The 14,488-nt window shown below is 40.3% G+C and overlaps 1 non-coding gene across 1 annotated transcript; it reads left to right on the forward strand.

Moving 5' to 3' along the window:
* Positions 1 to 1,261: 1,261 nt before the first annotated feature.
* On the forward strand, positions 1,262 to 1,343 carry TRNAS-UGA (transfer RNA serine (anticodon UGA)). Its single transcript has one exon. It is a non-coding gene; the product is annotated as a tRNA-Ser (tRNA).
* Positions 1,344 to 14,488: the final 13,145 nt, after the last annotated feature.

The raw sequence follows: 14,488 nt of genomic DNA on the forward strand, positions 1-14,488 counted from the left end.
CTTGTAAGTGGTAGCTTATTGAGTAAAGTGGGCATCAAAGTTTGGTAAACTCATTTTGTCCAAAGGGAACAATTTTGTTGGAAGGGATATATTTGTGATGGGATGATAAAATTGTGTATTCTTGATTTCAATGTCAATAATAATAATATTATATCTTCTTGTTATATGCTTGACTCAAATTCTATTACTTTATGTATAGGTTTTAGTACAATTAAAAAAAAAAAAGGAACAAAAGCAATATTTTCTCTTATTATTTTGAAATTTTGTATAAAAAAAAATCTTTCTATTATTATTTTGTAGTTTTGGATGAAAATATATAGAAAATAAAAAAAAATCATAAATATATATAAGAAAATAGTTTATTTTCCTTATTTATCATTTCTAGTTAATTGGATATTTATTCTTTAAAAAGTTTTTTGTAAATCCCAAAAGTTGTTTGTCATTTGAATTCCAATAATTTGATATGTATGTCTTGTGATCAATACTTGTTCAAATTGTTTGTTCTAAAAAGTTTATCTTCTCTCATTTGGGCATTAATTGTTATATTTCCAACTTCAGGAGTGTTGTCATTTTCATAAAAATATTTTCAATACCTGTGAGGAATTTGGAGTTGAAACATTTATACTTTTGATATTTGTTTATACTATATGTGTTATAACTTGTGGTAAAAAAATCAAAATTGATATAGTTCAGTGCACACACAACTTTGGAATTACATCTGAAGTAGTTTAGATGGTAATTTCTAACTTCTTGTTGATACTTTGAAAATACTTAGATGGTTTTTCTTAGTTTGACCTGATTATTCAACTTGATAATTTTCTTCTCTGCTTGATTAGTAGCTTAGATGGTAATTTCTGACTTCTTGTTGATACTTTGAAAATACTTAGATGGTTGTGATTAGTACTCAAAAATATTATTTTATTAATTTTATTAGTTTAAAATAAATTAAGTTTTAATTAATTTTTTTATTATTTATTGTGTATATATTTTATAATTGGTTTCTGTTCCATATTACATCAAGTTGTATTGTTCATCATCCCACATAACAAACGGAAAAACTTATAGAGAGAGAGACATTAATTTTCTATAAAGCTCTAAAATAAATGCTTTTCTTTTTCTTTCCATAAACTTGTCTTTAGTTTCATTAACTCTCATAATAATGATTTTTTGGTAAACCAGCTGCTTGAACACTCCTATTAGATTCTCAAATACAATAAAGGTAATAATTATTATAAATCTTTAGCAAAGATACGAACGTAAAGTCGATATGTCCGAGTGGTTAAGGAGACAGACTTGAAATCTGTTGGGCTTCGCCCGCGCAGGTTCGAACCCTGCTGTCGACGTTTTAATTTTCTTCTCACCTTTTCAAGACGAAAAAGAGAATTGTTGCTTTTCTAACTCCATACGAGAACAGGGCAGTATTATATAAAATATATAGGTAGCTAAGACTACCCTTTTTTTTTTTTTTTTAGCAATTTACACTTTGGCCTAGTTTGAATAATTTTTAACTAAATAACCTCTTTTATTAATGCATATTTTGTATTACCTATTTTACCATTAAAATAAAATAATAATAAATTAAAACAAAAACCCTACAAACTATCATCTTCTTCCTCTCACCCATCCACCCACACCCGTCCACAACCACCAACTCTCATCCCGCCGCCGCCGCCACCACCACCACCACCACCATCGGCAACCACTGCCCCTTGTCACCGCCACCGCCGGCGAACATTGCTCATCACCGGCTGCCACCAGCTCTCCACAAATTCGGCCACCACCCATTCAAAAGGTTGGTGTATATTTTTATGAAAAATGAGATTTTTGATATTGTTTTTGTATATTTAAAATGCAAAATGATTGGTTTAGTATATTGAAAGTATAAGTAAGGATTTAGGTTTATGTTTATCCAAAAAATAGTTGTTGATGACGTGGCAAGAATTTTCGACACATGGCAGAGATGCTGCTCGCCTATCGACCAGAGATATTTCTATATGTGGAGTTAAAGTTTTATATACGACCAGCCTGGTCGTTGTAAATGTGGAAAGTTTTCCTTTGTGAACTTTATTTCACCAGTGAAGCTCTATGCTACGAGGCATCCTACATGCTACTTAGTGCATGTACAAGGGGACGAGGATATCACACGGCGTTGAAGGAGTTGGGCTAAGAGAGCCACCCTCACTATGCGAGGGCCCTTGGCCACCCGCCAAATCAAACGCCACCCTCGCTATGCGAGAGTCCTCGGATGGCCATCAGCGTACTTTGAATCGAACCCCTCAGGCATCGGACCTCACCTCGCCTGCACGCGAGAGAAGAAGACCAGCCTCGCTATGCGAGGCACCCTCGCTATGCGAGGCACCCTCGCTATGCGAGGGTGTGTCCTTGTCGCGACGCCCATACCCCGAGCCATGCCCACACCCGAGGGAAGAAGGCCAGCCTCGCTACGCGAGGAACCCTCGCTATGCGAGGGTGTGGCCTTGTCGCGGCACCCGTACCCCGAGCCATGCCTACACCCGAGGGAAGAGGGCCAGCCTCGATACGCGAGGAACCCTCGCTATGCGAGGGTGTGGCTTTGTTGCGGGGTCCATGTTGCGAGCCTCGTGTCCATGTAACTGGCATAAGCTGGCCCCGACCCCTGGTGCCTTGACTTCTCAGAACACGCGTAGGTTGAAGCCTCCTTGACATAGGCACGGGATCACTTGGAGGAACATTGTTGATATGCCAAACGAACATGGAGCATTGAACGGGGATCGATGAGGACGACCGAGTACGGAACACATGCGCTGACACGGGGCGTACGGTTATGGAAAGAACAGAGGCACGACCCTATGATCTGCGTCTGAGGAGTAGTGGCGGTACGGACCTGTACGAAGAGTAGTGGTACCACTTGGAGACCCCCGACCATACGCCAGAGCCGACAGTACTATGTCCTAGGCCACGACTCTGACACCATCAGGGTAGACACCACTACGCCCTGAGCCACTACACTATCAGAGTACCTGTGTACGTCCCTGTGGTCTGGGACTTGTTTGTATCTGGGGCCAATAGAGCCCCCCCTATAAATAGGCTCCAACCCCTCAGGCTAAGGGGTTGGAAAACTGAATGTATGAAAGAGACTTAAGAAATATATGTTTCTGGTTTTCATTGTGACCTGAGTTTCCTTCTGTTGATTAGAGTTCTTCCTATCTAATTCAAAGCTTTCTATAGTATAGAGATTAAAGTTTTCTAACCATCAATCGTTGACGAGTTCTTACCGTCAACAGTCGTATACTCCGTTTATTTATGAATAAATATGTACAATTGTAATGATATCCGAGAATATCTCCTCATTATAACCTGAAGATCCGTTTATTAAGGAAAGATATGACTAATTGACTCATGTAACCCTCCTTGAGCCTATAAATATACAAGAAATAGCTCAAGGGGGGATCTTTTGATCTTTTTCCGAAGTACATTACTATTATCCATCGTTTGTATTGTTTTCTCCTTCTAAGGTGTGACGCCCCACGTCACTATGGCTGCTTTCTGGAATGACGTCTAGCCCTACAAACCAAGACAAGTCTTTCCAGCGTGCTTTGTCCTCACTCGCACACTTTCTGGGAAAACTTCCCAGGAGGTCACCCATCCCTAGATTACTCCAGGCCAAGCACGCTTAACCATGGAGTTCTCAAGTGATGGGCTACCGAAAAGAAGATGCACCTTCCTGATATAGGTAGTACCCATCAATCCATTTAAGCCCTCTTCAACTGTGTAGTCTCATACCTACACAGTCTTAGAATCATTACACTTGACCTTCCCCAGGCGGTGTGGGATTGCACAGCTTACCCGGTCTTTCCCCTTACGGATCACGGGATTTTGACTGTCACATAAGGTCTGTGAAACTCAGGAACCCTAGTTTTTTTATCACACCTTTGAAGCTCAATATCAAGTGGACGTAGGTCATTACCAATCACTGGGGCCAAACCACTATAATTCTTTGTGTCCCTTACTTTCCATTAGATTGTTTTCTCAAGCTTTGTACTATTTTTCTGTCATTTTCTTGACTCCGTGTTGTTGACCAAAACGAGGGTCAACATTCTGGTGCTATCATTGAGAGCCTGACAAAATGGCAAAAACTACCAAGAAGACTGGACAGGCTGCCGCTGCACCATCCCAGCCTCCTCCCCCAAATGTGGCTGAAGACAAACCTCATTTGGAGTTTGATGAGGAGGAGATGGATTCTGAGACCCTGAAGACAACACTTGGGGGTGTTGCAAGATGAGTTGGCTAATCTGAGAGCCAATCAAGAGAATGCTGCCGAGATAATGGCGTCGCAGCAAAGGGAGATAGAGCGTCAGCGCCAGGAGCTGAGCGAGCGGTAGGCGGAGATGGACCATCGGCAGAGGGATGCCATGGCAGCCCTTGAAGCAGCCATCCAGCTGACTAGGAACCAGGCTGTGCCAGCCTCCCAGCCAGATCAGCCACCAAACGGGCCACCTCAAAGGGGCCCCAATCCTAGTCCTCCGCTCCAACCAATAAGCCCTCAGAGGCCGGAGCAGCCACCTATGCCTCAGGATGATGTCCCACCTAGGGATCCTAAGACGCAGCCTCTGTCTCAGGCTGGTCGAGGCAATCCCCCGCGCCCGAGGCAGAATAGGGCCAGGCAACAGCCCCGCAGCCCTAGATGCCCAGGGGATGAAGAGTCGTATCCACCGAGCAGGGGGCAGCGTCCTTCTACCAACAAAAGGAACTCAGAGACAGGCTTTGCGGTCAGGGGCCCCCCACGGTATGACAATGCACGGGGACCCATCGACCAGCGCAGGCCTCCCCCTAACGCTTGGGAAATGCCAGCCCAAGGAGGCAATAGAGGGAATAGTCGGTCGCACCATAGCCAGCCACGGTTCAGAGATGGCCACGACTACAATGAAGCCGGCTCAGGCAGAGGAAGTGCTGGTCGGAGGAATGAAGAGAGAGGTGGAGGCAGGAGCCCCCCACCTAGAGAAGACCGACCAGCAGGTCATAACGCTGAGGGGCAGCCCAGTCAAAATAACATCTTTAGTCGGCTCAGAGCCAGCGAGCAGCGGCGAAGAGACGATGATTTGAGGGATGTACTCAACGACCGCCGAGAAAGGCACAATGAGTACATTCCCCCGACACTAGCAATCCCAGAAGTCGTTCAGGCTCAAATCGATGCCCTGAACCAGGCTGTGCAGCAACTGGTCGGGGGGCGGACATCACACATTGAGTACGATCGGAGGAGATGCACCCCTTTCGTACAGAGGATTGCTGTGGCAGAAACCCCCAGTAAGTTCAAGATGCTGACACTGCCAAATTTCGACGGGTATGGAGACCCAGTATCTCATGTCAACAAGTTTGAGATACAAATGGACATTCAGAAAGTCTCTGAAGATGCTCGCTGCAGGATCTTCCCAGCGACACTTTCTGATGCCGCTCAAGAGTGGTTCTTTAAGTTCCCTCCTGCAAGTATAGTATTCTGGGAGATGTTCGTGAAGGAGTTTTACGGACAGTTCTATGCGGGTCGAGTGCACCCCACTGAGGCGAACCAACTAGTCGAGATATGCCAGAAAGAGGGAGAGCCCTTGAAGGAATACGTTCAGCGCTTCATGCGAGCTGGAGCTAGAGCTGGAGCCAAGACTGTGGGTGATGAAGGCAAGATGATGGCCCTAACTGCTAGGGTTTGGCGTCATTCTCCCCTCTGGAGTTGCCTCAGAAAGCATGGGGTTAAAAGTACCCAGGAGTTTTTAGATCGAGCTGATCGTTACATCAAGCTCGAGGACGTGATTACCAATGAAGGGAAATCGCCAGCAAAATACAAGGGGACCAAGGAAGAACCCGCCAAAGCCGCCAACGGGTCGAAGCCCAATGGCAACGACAAAGGCAATGGGAATGGCAAGGGTAAGAATGGTGGAAAGCGGGCGAGCAACGAACCCTCGTCCTCCGAGAGTAAGTGCCCCAAAGGTAATCGGTATGAACCGAGATTCACCAATTACATTGCCCTTGTTGAAAGCCGAGCCGAGGTCTACCAGGCGACCAACTCGAGTGTGCCATACAAACAACCCGCACCCATAAGAAAAGATATCTCCAAGAGAGATTCAATAAAGTTCTGTCATTTTCATAACGACTACGGGCACGACACTAATGAGTGTAACCAGTTGAAGGACGAAATTGAGTTCCTGATAAGACAGGGCCATTTAAGAAGATATGTACGAACCGCGGGAGGTTCTCAGCGAGAGGCTCAAGGTGGCAACGAGTCGGCACCTGCACGCCAACACTCGCCACCTTTACAGCCAGCTCTCGTGGCAGGTACCCTACTCACCATCTGCGGAGGCCCACATCTTGCAGGAGATAGTGGGAAAGCGAGGGAACAATATGCTCGAACCCTACGCCACGACCAGGACATCGAGATGATGAGTGCCGAGGATCGAGCACCAAAAAAGGCTCAAACAGAGGAGGAACTGATCACCTTCTCTGACGACGACGCCCAGCACGTGTGATTCCCACACTCCGATCCGCTGGTCGTGGACGTACAGATCGCGAACATGATGGTGAAAAGGGTGTTGGTCGATACAGGAAGTTTGGTCAACATCCTATATAAGTCCTCGCTGGAAAGGATGAAGTTTTCCGTGAAAGACCTGGAGCCATGCAACCAAACCATTTATGGTTTTTTCGGAGAGGGCTCACCCCAGTAAGGTCGATTAGACTCCCAGTCACAACAGGCACTGCACCTGCTAACAGGACATTACTCACTACTTTTATAGTAGTTGATTATCCTTCAGCGTACAACGCTGTGATAGGGAGACCAATTCTGGTCGACCTGCGAGCCGTCACTTCTATATGGCACCTCGCAATGAAATTCCCAATGGACGCAGGGGTAGGATGCGTGTTGGGAAACCAGAGGGAAGCGAGGGAGTGCTAAAACGCATCGATCACCAAGGCAAAGAAGGGTGTATCGAGAAATGCCACTGGAAATGAGTTGCAAATGGAAATTGATGTTCAAGCCTGCTCAAATGATAATCTCACCAAATAGGGTGTTGCCCAAAGTGAGGATAGAGACTTAAATCCTCACTTTGGGGATTTTGAAGAAGAAGTGGGACCCATCGAGGACCTTGAAGATGTCCAACTCGATGTGGAAAATTCGACCAGAGTTGTGAAAGTCGGTAAACACTTTGAGACAACAACAAAACAAGCACTGGTGGAGTTCTTAAGGAGGAACCAGGATGTCTTTGCCTGGTCGCACAAAGACATGGTCGGGATAGATCCTGCAGTCATCAGCCATGTCCTGAACATCGACAAAAGCTTTCCACCAGTGCAACAAAAAAGAAGGTTGCTCGACAAAGATAGATCAAAGGCCTTGAAGGAGGAAATTGAGAAGCTGAAGGAGAATGGGTTCATCAGGGTGGCGTTTCATCCATCGTGGGTCTCTAATCCCGTACTAGTGCCCAAGACGAATGGCAAGTGGTGTACGTGTGTAGATTTTACAGACCTAAATAAAGCCTGCCCCAAAGACTGTTTACCACTCCCGAGGATCAACCAGCTGGTCGATGCCACTGCAGGGCATGAGATCCTCTCATTCATGGATGCATACTCCAGGTATAATCAAATCAGTATACATTCCCCTGATGAGGATCACACTAGCTTTCGAACTGATACAGGGCTCTACTGTTACAAGGTGATACCCTTTGGTTTGAAAAACGCTGGTGCGACTTACCAGAGACTCGTCAACCACATGTTTAAGGAGCTGATCGGCACAAACATGGAGGTTTACGTCGACGACATGCTGGTTAAGTCGAAGAAAGCAGAAGGGCATGTAAGGGATTTGTAGGAATGCTTCAACATCCTGAATAAATATAGGATGAAGTTAAATCCCCTTAAATGCTCCTTCGGAGTAGGATCAGGGAATTTCTTGGGATTTATAGTTAACTCAAGAGGAATTGAAGCTAATCCCGAGAAAATAAAAGTCCTGATCAAGATGAAGTCACCAGTAAAGATTAAGGATGTCCAAAGCCTGACCGGGAGAATTGCTGCTCTCAGTAGATTCATTTTGAAATCGACGGACAAGTGCGTCCCATTTTTCAATCTACTCAAAGGCAATAAGAAATTTGAATGGAAAGATGAGTGCGAATAGGCCTTTCAAGCACTAAAAACGCATATGGTGCAACCACCCTGTTGGTTTTTATTGATCAAATCAGAGATTATGCGCAGCGGAACAACAATCAAATAGTTAGATTAATCCCATAAGATTTCTAGATCTACTTCTTCACACTCATATATATATTGAATTAAGGACAAGAATAGAAAAATTACCTCAGGTCCTTCCTTGCTGCTATCTTTTCGTATGGCTGAATCCTTGAGATCTCACACCAAGATCTTCCAAAATGTTCTCAGGCACACAAAGAACGAGTGTGGGCTCGCTATACAAATAATAAGCAATAACTATTTATCAGATGTTCTCAACACATGAGATCTGATAAAGTTTGGACCTAGGTTTTGTGAAGAACAATGACATTTGTTTTTGTCACTGTTCTCTTTTCTCTGAGAGAATCCTAGATATTTTTCTATCCCTGAAAAATTTTCGTTCTGTGAAAACTGATATCCCATATTTAATAATATCCAATATATTAAAATATTTGTTATTTTAAACAAATTCAAAATAATTGATCAGTTATCAGATTTTTGTTTAAATAATAATATTTTAATCATATTAAAATATCTCATTATTTATTTAATATTTAAATAACTAAAATTTTTGAATCAAGAGACTAAGTCCATCTCTTATGCGTGTAGCACAATGCCTGTGCACTGTGCCACACGTGTACCACATGCCTGTGATGGCATGTGATTTTTTCCAATTTTTATTATTATTTAAATACCAAAAATCTCAAAAATAAATTAATTCAAAATTAATTATATTTTTGTTAAATCAAATAATTAATTAATTCTTAATTAATTAATTACACATAATTAAACAATAATTATGTTTGATATATAGAAAAATATTTTTACTTATCACATAAGTCATTTTTGCCCATTTTTTGTATTTGCCTTTGACAGTGATTGTTTGAGCCATTTTTTGGACCATGGACCTATAACATTAAGCTCCAATAAATTGAAACTAAATAATTAAACTCTTTAATTATAATAGTTAATTTATTAATTCTGATATTACTCGACTATAAATTCAGAATTGCACTCTTTATGTCATAGATATACTTTTACAGAAATCTTTTTCTTAAGTCGTCCATTGATATAACCATCTTACAATAGTTCAACCCTCTAATTAATTAGTTCATAAATTAGAATGGGAGAATTACCATTTAACCTTTCTAATTTACTTCTTATTCCTTAAGTACCATTAATTCACTAGTGAATAATTAATCTATAATCTAATTATAGATTTGAGCTCAAAATTATTCAGTTCCAGAATTAACCCTTAAGGGAACTAATATATGATCCGTTAAGAAAGATTAGATTCAGTATTGTTGATACATGTTCCCAGCCATCCATGATATTAAATCTCCAAAACAAAAGTCATTAGCCTCATTCTTTGAAGAGACCTTAATGAATGAATCAAAAGATTTAATAAACATGAACAGGAGTTCATGAACACTCAGGATTTAGGTTGATCTATAAATGATCATCAGTTATGATATGAATTACAAGTATTTATTGTTAAATGGTTTTTGGATAAAGACTTTAATTCATATCGGTCCATGTCATATATAATCATATTATATAAAACACCTTTACCGAGATGTCTTACCACATCAATAATCCGAATCTAGATTATTTGTATCATTATAATACTCAGTAAACCGTACTTACAACTCCAATTAAAGAATTTCATAACTTTAATTTGTTGTTGTTGACTATTTTTATTCATTCATGCGATCTTAATTCTCTCGTACTAATACAAGATCACATCCTCAATAATGAATATGGAATTTTTCTGATATTTACAAAATTATTCAAACAATAATTTAACAATCTAAATATGACAATAATAATAAACCATTGTATTTATTTATTCCTAGAAAAAACAAATGTCTTTACATGCTTTTAGGACACACTCCTAACACACCCATCATGTCAAAGCCGGTCGACAAGGAGACTTTGTTCATCTACCTAGCAATCACGGACTACACTGCTAGTGTTGTTCTAGTAAGAGAAGAAGAAGGTGTGCAAAAGGCTGTCTATTATGTAAGCAAAAGGTTGATCGGAGCAGAGTTGAGGTATCCCCCCATTGAAAAGTTAACCTATTGTTTGGTTTTGGCCTCTAGGAAGCTGGGGCCTTACTTCCAAGCCCATCCAATTACGGTATTGACCGACCAGCCTCTTCGACAAAGTCCTGCAAAAGCCAGAGGTTGCAGGAAGATTACTAAAGTGGGCAGTCGAACTAGGGCAGTTCGACATATCTTACTTGCCGTGAGCAGCGATAAAAGGACAAGCCTTGGCTGACTTCATCGCTGAATTCATAGAGCTCGCGGGTGGTGAGCAGACTAAAGAGCCCAGCAAGCCTGAGTGTCAAATCCAAGCACCCTCATGGAAATTGTTTACAGACGGTTCATCCAACTGTTGGTTTTTATTGATCAAATCAGAGATTATACGTAGCAGAACAACAATCAAACTGTTAGATTAATCCCATAAGATTTATAGATCTACTTGTTCACATGCATATATATATATATATTGAATCAATGACATGAATAGAAAAATTACCTCAGGTCCTTCCTTGCTGCTATCTTTTCGTATGGCTAAATCCTCGAGATCTCACACCAAGATCTTCCAAAATGTTCTCAGGCACACAAAGAACGAGTGTGGGCTCGCTATACAAATAATAGGCAATAAACTATTTATCAGATGTTCTCAACACATGAGATCTGATAAAGTTTTGGACCTAGGTTTTGTGAAGAACAATGACTTTTGTTTATGTCACTGTTCTCTTTCTCTGAGAGAGATTCCTAGATATTTTTCTATCCCTGAAAAGTTACGTTCTATGAAAAACTGATATCCTATATTTAATATATCTTATCTATTAAAATATTTGTTATTTTAAACAAATTTAAAATAACTGATCAGTTATCAGATTTTTGTTTAAATAAAAATATTTTAATCATATTAAAATATCTCATTATTTATTTAATATTTAATATTTAAATAACTAAAATTGTGGAATCAAGAGACTGCGTACACTCTCTTATGCGTGTAGCACAGTGCCTGTGCACTGTGCCACACGTGTACCACATGCCTGTGATGGCATGTGATTTTTCTCCAATTTTTATTATTATTTAAATACCAAAAATCCCAAAAATAAATTAATTCAAAATTAATTATATTTTTGTTAAATCAAATAATTAATTAATTCTTAATTAATTAATTACACATAATTAAACAATAATTATGTTTGATACATAGAAAAATATTTTACTTATCACATAAGTCCTTTTTGCCCATTTTTTGTGTTTACCTTTGTCAGTGTTTGTTTGAGCCATTTTGGGGACCATGGACCTATAATATTAAGCTCCAATAAATAAACTAAATAATTAAACTCTTTAATTATAATAGTTAATTTATTAATTATGATATTACTCCACTATAAATTCAGAATTGCACTCTTTATGTCATAGATATACTTTTACAGAAATCTTATCTTAAGTCGTTCATTGATATAACCATCTTACAATAGTTCAACCCTCTAATTAATTAGTTCATAAATTAGAATGGAAGAATTACCATTTAACCTTTCTAATTTACTTCTTATTCCTTAAGTACCATTAATTCACTAGTGAATAATTAATCTATAATCTAATTATAGATTTGAGCTCATAATCATTCAGTTCCAGAATTAACCCTTAAGGGAACTAATATACGATCTGTTAGGAAAGATTAGATTCTATATTGTTGATACATGTTTCCAGCCATCCATGATATTAAATCTCCAAAACAAAAGTCATTAGCCTCATTCTTTGAAGAGACCTTAAAGAATGAATCAAAAGATTTAATAAACATGAACAGGAGTTCATGAACACTCAGGATTTAGGTTGATCTATAAATGATCATCAGTTATGATATGAATTACAAGTATTTATTATTAAATGGTTTTTGGATAAAGACTTTAATTCATATCGGTCCATGTCATATATAATCATATTATATAAAGCACCTTTACCGAGATGTCTTTCCACATCAATAATCTGAATCTAGATTATTTGTATCATTATGATACTCAGTAAACCGTACTTACAACTCCAATTAAAGAATTCCATAACTTTAATTTGTTGTTGTTGACTATTTTTATTCATTCATGCGATCTTAATTCTCTCGTACTAATACAAGATCACATCCTCAATAATGAATATGGAATTTTTCTGATATTTACAAAATTATTCAAACAATAATTTAACAATCTAAATATGACAATAATAATAAAACATTGTATTTATTTATTCACAGAAAAACAAATTTCTTTACATGCTTTTAGGACACACTCCTAACAAAATACCACGCAGGAGCAGGAGTGATATTGATAACTCCGGAAGGGCATCGATTTTACTATGCATTCAGATTTGACTTCACTGCTTCTAACAATGAAGCTGAATATGAAGCACTACTCGTTGGATTGCGGTTAGCCAAGGATATGAACATAAAAGTGCTTGACATCTATAGTGATTCACAACTGGTGGTTAATCAAGTCTTGGGAGAGTACCAAATGCGAGGTTTGAAGATGGTCGCCTATCTGAATAAAGCAAAGGATCTGTTAGCCCAGTTCGACAGATACACTCTCCAGCAAGTACCTCGCGATCAGAATTCCAACGCGGACGCTTTGGAAAAGTTGGCAAGTGCAAAGGATGCTGATACTCTAAACATAGTGCCAGTCGAGCGCCTATGGGCACCAAGCATCCAAGCAGCAGAAACCACTTTGGTCATCCAGATGGAAGATACATGGATGGCACCATATGTAGAGTATCTATCAAGCGGCGTGCTACCAACGGACATAAACAAAGCCAAGACCCTACAGCGACAAGCTGCTTATATCCTGGTCGATGGGATCATGTACCGAAGGGGATACTCACTGCCACTTCTTAGATGTATTACCAAGGAAAAAGCCAAAGAATTGATGAAAGAGGTGCACGAAGGTTTTTGCGGGGACCACGCTGGGGGGCAAAGTCTGTCAAAAAAGATCCTAAGGTAGGGCTATTTCTGGCCAACCATGAATGAACACTCAATGGAGTTCGTGCGAAGATGTGACAAGTGTCTGAGATTTTTTAAAATCCCACGAGCAGCTCCCAACGAGTTAAAGCAGATGCAGAGTCTATGGCCCTTCGTAGTTTGGGGAATAGATCTAATCGGATCTTTGCCTACAGGAAAAGGTGGTGTAAAGTATGCAGTGGTTGCCGTCGACTACTTCACCAAATGGGTCGAGGCTGAGCCACTCGCAACCATAACGACCAAGAAAGTGCTTGACTGCGTAATCAAGAACATCATTTGTCGCTATGGATTACCAAGGAAGATAGTCTCGGATAACGGCACCCAGTTTGACAGTGATCTATTCACGGACTTCTGCAAACGGCATGATATTATCAAAAGCTTTTCTTCAGTCGCTCATCCCCAAGCGAATGGGAAAGTCAAAGCAGTTAACAAAATGCTGAAGGATACCCTGAAGAAAAGACTTGAAGAAGCTAAGGGAGCATGGCCAGAACAGTTGCCTGAAGTTCTTTGGTCGTATAGAACTTCCCACCGAACAGCAACATGTCATACCCCATTTTCCTTGGCATACGGGTATGAAGCTATGTTGCCTGTCGAGTTAGATCCACTCTCGCACCTCAGATTAGCATACGACCAAGACTCTAACAGCCAGCTATTGATGGAATCCCCGGACTCAATTGATCAGAAGTATGAACAAGCTCAGCTCCGAGTAGCTGCGTACCAGCAAAAGGTCGCCCGATATTTCAACTCTAAAGTGCGAGAAAGGAAATTCAGTGTTGGAGACCTTGTACTCCAAAGAGTTTTCCTAAACACCCGCGACCAAGCTGCTAGAGTACTCGGGCCTAATTGGGAAGGGCCATACCAGATTGATGAGGTCCTTCACCTAGGCACTTATAAACTTGCACGCTTAAACGAAGATCTCGTTCCTCGCTATTGGAATGGAGAATACCTGCGCAAGTATTACCAATGAACAATTCTTCTTAAAGAATTGGCTTGTATAAATTTTACTTTTTACAAGTTTTGAAAAAGTGTAAGATCTTATTGATCACTCGTACAGACATATTTAGTCCATTTATTACAAGAAATAAAAGGGAGTGTGCTCAGCCAGTCATTTCTTGCCAACTATTGTATTTATTACAAGTATTTTCTCATTACGTGTGTTGTTTTGCAGTATTATAATTCTAATCATATTGCTACGAGCAGTAATGTTCGAACAGGTTCTGGTCAAGGCAAGTGACCAAGGACCTAAAGCTCCTCGATCACTTGGGGGGCATATAAGGTACAA

This window comes from Humulus lupulus, chromosome 1 (genome assembly GCF_963169125.1).
Source record: "Humulus lupulus chromosome 1, drHumLupu1.1, whole genome shotgun sequence".
In the NCBI taxonomy this organism is placed as follows: Eukaryota; Viridiplantae; Streptophyta; class Magnoliopsida; order Rosales; family Cannabaceae; genus Humulus; species Humulus lupulus.